This window comes from Octopus bimaculoides, chromosome 18, assembly GCF_046866305.1.
Source record: "Octopus bimaculoides isolate indiv1 chromosome 18, ASM4686630v1, whole genome shotgun sequence".
In the NCBI taxonomy this organism is placed as follows: Eukaryota; Metazoa; Mollusca; class Cephalopoda; order Octopoda; family Octopodidae; genus Octopus; species Octopus bimaculoides.
Window position 1 is genome coordinate 5,950,783 of NC_142945.1, and position 12,972 is coordinate 5,963,754.

A 12,972-nucleotide genomic window follows, 5' to 3' on the forward strand; every position below is an offset into this window, starting at 1 on the left:
AAAAAAAGAAGTGGTTTCTAACTTGGGCACAAAGCTAGAATTGTTTACCAAAATGGATAGTCAATTAAATGAAATTCCAGTCGTTGACCGATATTTTATTTATTTATTGGTGGGGAGAGCCAGCAGGAAGAAGAATGGACACAAGGTGAATCCTGGCAAAATTTGCCCATAGAAAACGTAAGAATTCAACAGAATACCACATGAGGTATTTGGTCTTTCGTGCTACCATTCCTGCCAATTTTAACAAATAATAAAAACAATAAGGATTTCTTTTATTGGCCACTAGGGCCCAATACACTGAGGACAGTATCAAAGGACAAGTTACAGCACAGAAAAACATTTTGTTTGTCTTTATGTTCTGAGTTCAAATTCCACCGAGGTCGACTTTGCTTTTCATCCTTTTGGTGGTGATTCAATAAATTAAGTACCAGTTGTGTTCTGGAGTCGATCTCATTGACTGGCTGTCCTCCCCCAAAATATCGGGCTTTGTGTCGCAAGGGTGAAAGATTAGGGGTCACAATACAGAGACAGACATAAAGTGTGGGGGTTTACATATAATAATGAAATAAGAAAGAAAAAAAAAGTATACAGGGCATTCACTGAAAAAGAAGGGACAAAAGCATAGCATATAAAAGTTGAAAAAAATGAAAGTGGTAGGGGCGGATGATAGAGATGTGGCCCTCCTGATACAGGAAGGTCTCTAGGGATAATCGAGGAACCCCACTGTCTAAGATTTCCCTGAAACCCTTGGAGCAAGTGCCCTCTCAATCCTTTCTACTATAGGTACAAGGCCTGAAATTTGGGGGAAGGGGACTGGTCGATTACATCGACCCCAGTGTTTCACTGGTACTTGTTTTATTGACCCTGAAAGGATGAAAGGCAAAGCCAACCTCAGTGGAATTTGAACTCAGTTTGTAGTAACGGACGAAAGAAATATCGTTAAGCATTTTGTCCAGTACGCTAAGGATTCTTAATGATGATAATGAATTAATAATAATGATAATATTAATAATTATGATGATGACAATAATAACAACAATAATAATAACGCTTTTTCATTTTGGCTTGTGCTTCTTTCAGTTTCTGTCAACCAAATCCACTCATAAGGCTTTAGTTGGCTTGAGGCTATAGTAGAAGACACTTGCCCAAGGTGCCATGCAGTGGGACCGAACCCAGAACCATGTGGTCGGGACCGAACCCAGAACCATGTGGTTGGGACCGAACCCAGAACCATGTGGTTGGGAAGTAAACTTCTTAACCACACATCCACATATATACAATGATCAACAGGGTGATTGAAAAAGCCACTTGTATGAAAGAGGCCAGCAGCTAGCAGATGCTTAAACCTCTGAAAATCCAATACTTTTAACAGAATTAGTTGACAGTCAAATGGTAATCCAGATCAAAGTAGATTATTGACTTGCTAATAGTCTCTTTACACTCAACGAGATTTTGTCTTCATTTAATTATTGATTAATGATTGCATGATCTCTCGTGAAGCAATATGTACTACATTCTCTTTCCTTCTCTCTCTGTCTGTCAATTTCTCTCTCTCTCTCTCTTCTTTCTAGCTTACTCTATTTCTTCTCTTAATTTCTCTCTTTCTCTCTCTCTCTCTCTCTCTCTCTCTCTGCTGTTCTGTGTCATCTTCTTTCTCTCTTAATCTCATATGAATGTCCTATGAATTTACATTTATAGCAATATGCATTGCATGTGCCAAGTAATCCATTCCAGGTCAGAACCCAAATGATCGGTGGAAACGTGTGTGCACGTATGTGATTAATTAATGTCTGTGGAAACTGCTGTAAGCAATGCATCATCATCATCATCATTTAACGTCCATTTTCCATGCCAGCATGGGTTGGACGGTTCGACTGGGGTCTGGGTAGCCACGAGACTGCACCAGGCCCCAATCTGATCTGGCAATGTTTCTACAGCTGGATGCCCTTCCTAACGCCAACCACTCAGAGAGTGTAGTGGGTGCTTTTTACATGTCACAGGCACTGGGGCCAGTCAGGCAGCACTGGCATCGACCATGCTTGAATGGTGCCTTTTATGTACCACTGGTATTGGAGCTAGACAGGTGGCACTGGCATCGACCACGCTTGAATGGTGCTTTTTACATGTCACGTGGTTTAAAAGTCTTAAATAATGTTGACCCAGATTCACAATAACTGGAAAAGAAACAAGAAAAAAAGCAAAAAAAGCAAAAAAAAAGCAAGTTAGTCGCACTTATCTACACCTTTTGATCTCAGATTTGCTCAAATTAGAGGTGACCTGCAATAAAACAATTGTGAAAATATAAACTTTCTGCCCAGAAACATGAAATAAATTTTTCTTTGTTACTTTGTAAATAGAAAAGAAAATGTCTGTGTGTTATATAACAGCAAACATGCTCTTTTCAACTTTTGCAAATCAATCTGGTTATTGTTTAGAGGAATATATCTGTCTGTCTGTCTGTTTGTCTATCTATCTATCTATCTATCTATCTATATATATATATATATATATATATATATATATATATATATATATACACACATATATATATACATATATATTTATATATACACACATCTGTGTATATGCATACATGAGTATACATGTATGTGTGTTTGTGTGTCAAACACAATGTTGTATTTGTGAGCATTTTGATATTAAGTTGTCCTAAACATTGAAATATGAGAGACTGGCCAAAACACCACCATTTCATGTGTATAACATATACTGCAAGACAGGATTATTAATATTATACCATCAATCTGTCATTCTCTCCTCCACACCTCTAAACAGTAAGTATATTGAATGATTGGAGACAAAGGGCCCACTGTTTCACAAGCCTTTGTACGCACACACACACACACACACACACACACACTCACTGAGTATTACTAGTGGTGAACCACAGAGCAAAAGTATGAGCAATAAGGATATGAACAGCTTCTGTATTTTACTTGTTTCAGTCATTCGACTGTGCCCATGCTGGAACACCACCTTCATGAATTTTTGTTTGAGCAAATTGACTCCAGTACTTGTTTTGTTTTGTTTTTTACCTTGCTATTTACTCTGTTGGTCTCTTTTGCCAAGCAGCTAAGTTACAGGGATGTAAATGTGCCAACACCAGCTGTCAAGCAGTGGTGAAGAGCAAACACACAGACACGCACACACACACACACACACACACACACACACACACACACACACACCCCTTAACGTAGTTCTCGGGGAGATTCAGCGTGACACAGAGTGTAACAAGGCTGGCCCCCTTTGAAATATAGGTATAACCGAACAGAAACAGGAAGAAAGTGTGAGAGAAAGTTGTGGTGAAAGAGTACAGCAGGTTCGCTACCACCCCTGCTGGAGCCTTGTGGAGCTTTAGGTGTTTTCGTTCAATAAACACTCATAAGGCCTGGTTTGGGAATCGAAACTGCAATCCCATGACCGCGAGTCCGCTGCCCTAACCATTGGGCCATTGCACCTCCACAACTCTAGACGTAGTCTTAAATCAAATACATTTGATCGATTTAACATTCACCCTTCCTTGGGTATTCTTTTATCAACTTTATTTATTTTTTTACTGGATGTTTTGTATTTTCAAATTTTTATTTGTTTTTTGTTATTTTTGTCAGCTGTTTTAAAGCATATTCTTAATCCATTAGTTGTTAATCTATGTCACCAGAACATTCGGAGGGTGTCAAGTGTGTTTTTTTCTTTTGTTTTTTTTTTGTTTTGTTTCTCTTTCCTGTATTGATTTCCAGCACTTACATGTATCGAAATGTGTCAAATGTTACAGTTATAGACTTGAAAATGCTTATGCATATTTAAGGGTATCAAATGCTATGATGTATTGATTTGTGCGTTAGGTACTCCAGCTTATACTAAATGTGTTAAGAGGGGTGCTTGCAGTCTGTGAAACAACACTGATGATGATGATGATGATGATGATGATGATGATGATGACAGTAACAGCACAACAAAAGAAAAACTTAATTTTAGTTTCTTGATAACCACAAGGTCACAGGCGTGTAACAAGAACAACAACATTTTGAACGAATCAATCCCTCTTATGTGAAAAGTGCGTAGGTGTGACAATCCTTAACCCTTTGGCATTCAGATTATTCTGTTACATGTAATGCTTAGAATCAAACTCGGAATCTTAGGGTTAGTAGCCCGCGCTCTTGACCACTATGCCATATGCTGTGGGCAGTTAAGGAAGTATTGATAAATCGGGTATAGCTGACCATGTATGGCAAAATGGAGACCACCTCCCTCTGTGGGACGAAGTTAAAATAATAGACAGAGAACACCACTGGAAAATATGAAAACTAAAAGAAGCAGCACATATGCTAGGACACAACAACCTCCTAAGGAGACCTAATGCAGATATGAATAGCATATGGGAACCGGTATTAAGGAAGGATAGGAGAATATTAGATTTATAAGCCCTAAAATTTACTCCATAATTACCCACGGACATATGGCGTAGTGGTTAAGAGTGCGGCCTACTAACCCCAAGATTCTGAGTTTGATTCCAAGCAGTGACATGAATAATAATAATAATGTAATGCTTATTTATTAATATTGGTTTGAATTAATCATGCATTATTTTGTAGTTTCGAAATTTTGATGATGTGGGTTTTTTTTTTTTTTTTGTAGTTTCAGCACTGAGCTGCGGCCATACTGATGAAACGCTGTTGAACACTGGGGCTGGTGTTATAGACTTATCCCCACCCCGGAAATTACTGGCCTTGTGTTATTGTTGTTGTTGTTGTTGTTTATGAAGACTTGATTTAAGGTCTATATTTAGAATCTCGTATTTTATGGTAACTGCGTGGGAAACTTTGGATTTTATTTTACGTATTAATTGATGGAAGCAACATGTTCTCTGCAGCATACTGGTGTTCTCGATGCTGAAGTCACAATCAAATGCCACCAATCTTTACATGTAGAGCAAACAAACCATTTATAGAATTTATTAGAAACAAATACAGTTTGAATTTATGAGGCCTTTAGATAAATAATCCAACCACTGCTGCTGTTTTGTGGCAGATTATGTTACATATATTAATTACCTTAATTATCTAGTTTGTTCCTAAAAGCAGCAGGATGCTGGACGTGGTAGTGCACCAGACTAGATACCTTACAGTATTTAATTTCATCTTTCTGTATGTTCTGAAGCTAAACTCTAGCTGTTGTTGTCCACTTTGGCTTTCAACCCTCTGAGGACAATAATAAGTACCAGTAATAGACTAGGGGAGGCAGGGTTATTCGATTGGCTATACTCATCTTGCCCATTTCAAATTTATAGCATTGTGTTGATAAAAGAAACTGGTTCCAATATTGTTCTTTTCTTTATTTTTCTAGGGTCAGCTGACTTGAAAGTATTTCTAAGGAGTTAAAAAAGACAATTTACCTCTAACCTGTGGTGTGCCATAAGGTATGTAACTGTTGTTATTTCTGTTCTTGAGTGGAGTTACTCCATTCCAAATGGCTTCTAAACATTCTCTGGTTATAAAGATGATGTGATGGCTTAATTGATGTATTAGTTAATGAACAATTGACTGGATGACACCATTGTAAAGCTTGATATAAAAAATAGACATAGGAAGGGCAGTGGTAACCATGCCGAGACAGTCAGGGGGCCTGGGCAGCGCTTCAACTAGCTAGCCCCTATCAAACCGTCCAGCCCATGCCAGCATAGAAAACGTATGTTAAATTATAATGATGAAGATGATGTGTGGTGTATATATATATATATATATATATATATGTATGTGTGTGTGTGTGTGTGTGTCTACAGTTATGTAATAGTGTTAAAATATGAAAAGACACACATCTTCACACACACATGCAAGTACCAAAGCCATATCAACATTACATATAACCATACACCATCATCATCACCATCACCACCAGCATCACTTCTTATGGAGAATCGAAATCCATGTTCTCACACCACATTTGCCTACATGTCTTGCTTCTACCATTCCATTGCAGATAATTACAATTAAAAATATAAATAAAAGGCCGTAGGAAATGGATTGCATTGGAAATAAATGCAAATCTGTCTGTCGACAATTCTGAAGTGTTGCTATCATTAGCATGGCTGTCAGTCAGGGCAGATAAGCCAGTGTTAACTCTTTAATCCTATTATGTAGGAAGGAATAAGAAGAGGCGCTTGTACCATCTCTCTCTCTCTCTCTCTCTCTTTCTCTCTCTCTCTCTTTCTCTCTCTCTCTCTCTCTCTGTATGTATGTATGTATATGGATTTGTGCTGCTGTAATCCAGCTATTCAGAGGCTTGGTTGGTTCGCTGGTTTGGGAATGTGAGTTCCTGCCAGGGGCTGTGGAGTCGAAACTAGAAACTTCAACTCTGACTCCTGTACCATTGGCATCTCCGACTCTCATTCTGACTCTCACTCTGACTCCTCTTTATATGTGATCAAGTGATTGTGGTCTACATATCTCATAAAACATATGCATACGCTTGTACTTTGAGTAAGCCTATTATATGTTATAACTGGTCTAAGATCTAATAAAGTTCTTTCACTCAAATTGGGGGCTGATCATTTTGAAGGGTTTCTGCTTGGATTCCCCAGTATTCAGTCTGTCTCACCTGTAGGCTAGTCGGTTACTAGTTTCTCTCATTAGTATTGCTTTGCTGGGTTTTTTTTATTCTATTTTGTTTTATTTTATGTTCTTTTCATCTAAATATTTTTACCTACGTACATGTGTATGTGTGTAGAGAGAGAGAGAGAGAGTGGATGTTAAATATGTTGATGATGATGATATATATATATATATGTGTATATATATGTATAGGAACATGTGTTTATAATGTACAGGTGTGTGTGTGTATATATATGTATGTATATGTATACAGATGTGTATGTATATATATGTATGTATGTATGTATATATATATACAGGTGTGTATGTATATATATGTATACAGGTGTGTGTGTGTGTGTGTATATATGTATGTATATGTATACAGGTGTGTACGTATATGTATGTATGTATATGTAAATGTTTATATATATCTTTGTTTTTAAGTATATTTGCGTGGTTTTTTTCTTTCATTTTTAGTTTTGTTGCGTTATATTTAGATTATTTTTATCATCACAGCATCATCACCACCATCATCATTATCATCGTCATCATTATTATTATACATGCTCATACTCACACAACACACATGTGCTTGCGGTCATGTAAATTCTCTTATGCACACACACACACACACACACACACACACACACACACATCTATACAATGTTATGCTTCCACGCACACACACACACACATTCATGCATTCTGTTATTTTCACACACACACACACACACACACACACACCTGCACATTATCTTACTTCCACATGCACACATATACATTTTTCTACATGTACACACTCACACTCTATCACTTCGATATGAATGCCTTCTCCCTTCCGTGCACACACACACATGCATGTAATTACAGAAAAAATCAAGTCTTTAAAAACACACACACACAGGTATATAAGCACACACACACACATACACACACACAAGCATATATATACATATTTATAAACACAGGCACACATGTTATTACAGTAAGAAAACCAAAAGCTCATAAAAGCACACACACGCACACACACACTTACATGCACACACACACACATTAATATACACAGGTAATTGTAAAAACACACTTGTATATAATTAGAAAAACAGTCCTGCGCATAAACACACGTTACCATACATACATGCACACACACATACGTACGCACACACACATGTATATATAATTATGGAAAACCATGAACGTATACTTACCATACAAACACACACATATAAGCCACTCGTACACAATTACTGTGAATACACACACATGAACTCACGCATACACATATTCACAGACTCACACACATTATAAATTCACACACACAGGCATGCACACATAGACACACATCTACTCACAGGTATCCACGTAAACACACACTTGCACATTGGTGTGCACACACATACACACACCGCCAAAACACATATTACACATGGACCTACACTCATAGACCTGCATTCATATATGCACACACACAGTCCCATATACACATCCACGTCCACAGATGAACACACATTCTACAAATACATCCGCACACACTCCTCTCTCTCTCATACACACACACACACACACACACACATACGCCCTTCTCTCTCTCTCATACATACATATTCACTCGCACAGCCAAAGATGCGTTCTTGTTTGTTTGTTTTTTTAACCTCCTGCTCCGTTCATAGAATATTTTTGGTGCCAACACTCGCACACAAAACACAAAAAGTAAATCTATTTACAGTCTGTAATAAATTCTACCAAAATTCTTCCTGTTACTTCTTCCTTGTGTCAATCACAATACCACATTCCTATTCTACTTCACAAAAAAAGTCAATACCCATTCTACATCATATTCTACCATTTGTTGTTCTTAATGTCTGTTTTTCATGTTTTGTTTCGCCTTCTTAACTTTGAGTTCTTCATTCAGTATTTTTTCTGATTTAGTTTTTGTTTTTGTTGGGGTTTTTTTTTTTTTTACCTTTTGGATCCAAGTTAGCTTACCTTTTATAATTATCGTTACAAATGGTGAGTGTGAAATTCATACTCATCTTTATTCAAATGATGATGCTAGATATCTACCGAAAGATGGAATTGATCTTTTCTGCAACTCACAGTGGTTGTGTGGTAAGAAGCTTGCTTCGCAACCACATGGTTCTGGGTTGAGTCACACTGTGTGGCACCCTGGGCAAGTGTGATCTCTGACAACTATATCTGGCCTATTGGCCTTTATTTTTCTATCTGTTATTATTATTATCATTATTATTATAGAGTGCATGGCCTAGAGGTTAGAGTGTGGCACTCACAACTGCAAGATCGTGCTTTCAATTCATAGACCGGGTGGTGCATGGTGTTCTTGAGCAAAGCACTTCATCTCACGTTGCTCTACAATCACTTTGACACCTGATGCATGGCACACCATGCACCTGTTCAGGTAATGCCGATTTGATGTAGAAGGTGAGCTAATGGGTGACATGAACATTTTGATCACTATGAACAAATCATTTGAGTGAGTCATTCAGCAAAAAGCTGAAAGCTCATAAGTTGTCTTTGACGGGAGAGTCCATCAATATTATGCCCCCCCCCCCCCCCCGCTACTTCTACTCATGATCAGAGATCCACATATTGCCAGCCAGCCACCAAGGGACATGCCCAAGTGATTAAGGTCAAACAACTGACAAGTGGGCAATGGGCTGGCCGAATCGTTTAGCATGTCAGATAATATGCCTAGTGACTTTTCTTTTGGTTCTTTATGTTCCAAGTTCAAATCCTTTGTCTTCCATCCTTTACGGGTCAATATGATAGAGTACAAGTCAAATACTGGAGCAGATATAATCATCTTGCCCCTCCCCTCAAAATTGCTAACCTTGTGTTAAAATTACAAAACTAGAAAGAAAAAATGGTATTATTATCATTAATTTTTGTGTCTGTTCATAGTTTTCCAGCAGAAACAAAATTACTGAGCAAAACACCTTTCAAAGTTTGAAAATGTGTTTCTGACAGGAAACCTTAGGTCCTTGACTCACTCCTATTGTATACTCGGGTAATATCCCCCCCACACACACACACACTCACATGCATGCGTGCACGTATGTCATTTTATGTGTAGAGTACACCTGCTCTTGTTTGTAAAATCTGACCTAGGACAACATGCAAGAAACACACTGAAATGATTTACATGCGCAGTAAGGTCAAATCCCTTTGCATAAAAAGCATGTGTACTTGAATGTGAGTGAGTGAGTGCGTGTGTGTGTGTGTGTGTGTGTGTGTGTGAAGCAAATAACAAGACAGGTAGAAAAGTGGGTAGATGAATGGGTGGATGAACGGATGGAGGGGGAGGGGGAGATTGATTGAGTTAGAAGGCAGAGATAGGATGGGGAGAGAAGGGAAGGAAGGAGGTTCCAAGTGAAAAAAATAAAAGGAAAAACTAATTATATTGAGTTGGTGGTGGTGATGGTGTGGGGGGGGGGGGGGGGCAGAGTTCCTTTTTTTTTTTTGTTCAAGAGCAGAAACTGGCTGCGTGTAGAAATGTGTGTGAAAGAGAGATTCTTTTTGTTGTTACATATATATATTGTAACAGAGGTGGGGTGAGAAAGAGAGAGAGAGATAGCATTGCAATGGTGGTGGTGGTGGTGATGGTGGTTGATTGGTTATGTAAAGAGGAACAGGTAATTTCTTTGCAGAAAAGGAAGTCACCACGGAGGAGGGAGTAAGGCGAGCATGATCTGCTAGAAATAGCAGTCAGATCCCTCAAACTGATTATTGGGTTACTTGTTCAGGTCTGACCAGGGGTTAAACAACAACAGCATCAACGGCGTACCTACCCGTATGCCATTTATTATCTATTATTATCTTCTTTCTCTCACCTGTTTTGTCTATCTACCTGTCCGACTTTCTGCCTACCTGGCTGTATACTTGCTATATGCAAAAATATATATATGTATGAGTATATATATATGTATGAGTATATATATATATATATATATATATGTATGTATGTGTATATATATATATATATATATATATACATATATATATATATATATATATATATATATATATATAAAAAATAAGACTAAAAACAACAGAAGTAAAACTGGAAAACCTTTTTCACACAAGTACACACACACACACACACTTTGCTAACGTTCCTTAGGTTTGATCCTAGGTCAACCCTTCTCTCTCCCTCTCTCTTTCTCTCTCTCTCCCTCTCTCTTTCTCTCTCTCTCCCTCTCTCTTTCTCTCTCTCTCCCTCTCTCTTTCTCTCTCTCTCTCCCTCTCTCTCTCTCCCTCTCTCTCTCTCCCTCTCTCTCTCTCCCTCTCCCTCTCTCCCTCTCTCTCTCTCCCTCTCCCTCTCTCTCTCTCCCTCTCTCTCTCTCCCCTGAAAGTCTGTATGTATACAGACTCTGATGTAAGGATCAAAGCAAAGTCCACACCAAACATGGTCCCGACTTGAGCCTGGATGCAGGTTCGAACACACAAATACAACCTGGACTCGAACACACGCACACACATAAGCCTGGGCACAACTTAGTGCACTTGTACCTACACAGACAACAGCTCAGACCCCCCCCCCCCAAGCATACGTTACTAACTGATCTAACGTTTATTTATTTAGCCTCTCTCTCTCTCTCTCTCTTTCCCCCTCCATCTCTCATTCTCTGTGCATATGTCTATCTGTCTATCTGTCTATCTCTCTCTCTCTCTCTCTCTCTCTCCCTCTCTCAGCCCCTCGCTCTCTTCCTCAACCATTATTACCACCACCACCCTCCACCCTTGCCACCTCCGTCACAGTAATTGATCTGCTTTCTACCTCATGAGTCTCATTCATTCATTCATTCATTCATTCATTCTTCGCCTTTCTTACTGTCTTTCCATCTTCATTTCTTTCCTTTCTCTCTTTCTTCCTCTATTTTCTCGCCTTATTTTCTTCCTTCCTTCCTTTAATTTCTTTCTCTTCTTCCTTTCTCACCTTGTCTTTCTTCCTCTTTCATTCTTCCTTCATTCCTTTCCTTTACCCTCTTTCTTTCTCTCACGTTTCCTTTCTTTATTTCCTTTCTTGCTTTCTCTTACTTCCTCACCTCTTCCACCTCTATCTCTCTCTCTCTCTCTCTCTCTCTCTCTCTCTCTCTCTCTCTCCCTCTCTCTCTCTCTGCGTCTCTGTCTGTCTGTCTGTCTCTCTCTCTCCCCTCTCTCCCCCCAAAATAATATACAAGGAGGACATCACTCAAATGGCGAACGCAAACAGGAACCAGGTTGAAAGAAGATCTCTTTAATGTCTACAATTTATGCTGACTTCATTCCCCATTCCGAAGAACTACTGCTGCATCACTTCTTCTATTCTGTGTTCACATTAAATGCAATCATTCAATTTCTTGTCATTGGTACTTACTTAGCTCCGAATAAACCCTGGTTAAACAAATCTATGATCAAAGTGTGTCCCAAATGTGACCATCCTGCCTTTAATTTTTTTTTATCTGACAATGCGTTTATGCATTTTAAAATGGTGTGTATGTTATAGCAATACACACACATGCATACATACATACATACATACATACATACGCAGGCATGGTTGTGTGGTAAGAAGCTTGCCTTCCAACTACATGATTCCAGGTTCAGTCTCAATGTGTGGCACATTGCCTAAGTGTCTACTGGTATAGTTTCAGGCTTACCCAAGCCTTCTAAGTGGATTCGGTAGACAGAAACTGAAAGAAGCCCATTATGTGTATGTGTGTGTGTGTGTGTGTGTGTGTGTGTGTGTGTGTGTGTGTGTGTGTGTGCTTTTAGCTGTATTTTTAGTTCGGGTGTGTCACCAAATTTTGAAAAGAATATGAGTGTACCGGAAGTGAAGAAAAGCTTGCGGAGCACTGCTCTACCCCATACAGTTGATGGTGCGTGTGTATGTGGTGGTGGTGGTGGAGAGGAGAGGCTCCTCTTTGTCTTGCTAGTTGCTTAGCGACCTCACTAGTACCAGTGTCATAAGAAGAAAAAAAAAAAAAAAGCACCCAGTACACTCTGTAAAGTGGTTGACATTCAGCCATAGAAACCATGCCAAGACAAACATTGGTGCTCAGCACAGTCCTTAGGCTTATCTGATCCTCTGGAACTGTCCAACCCATGCCAGCATGGAAGATGGATGTCAAATAACAATGATACATACGTATGTATATATATATATATATATATATATATATATATATATACATGTGGAGGCGCAATGGCCCAGTGGTTAGGGGAGTGGTCTCGCGGTCATAGGATTGCGGTTTCGATTCCCACACCAGGTGTTGTGAGTGTTTATTGAGTGAAAACACCTAAAGCTCCACGGGGCTCCGGCAGGAGGTAGTGGGGAACCCTGCTGTACTCTTTCACCACAACT

General features: G+C 38.9%; 1 protein-coding gene across 7 annotated transcripts in view; it reads left to right on the forward strand.

Annotated features, from left to right (window-relative positions):
* Nucleotides 1–12,972, forward strand: part of LOC106870038 (N-acetylglutamate synthase, mitochondrial) — a 93,822-nt gene that overhangs the window by 46,632 nt on the left and 34,218 nt on the right. For all 7 annotated transcript variants that reach the window (XR_016244930.1, XR_008265844.2, XR_016244931.1 and 4 more), the window contains exon 2: nt 5,365–5,437. The gene's annotated coding sequence lies outside the window, so the exon portion shown is untranslated. The remainder of the gene's footprint in view (nt 1–5,364; nt 5,438–12,972) is intronic.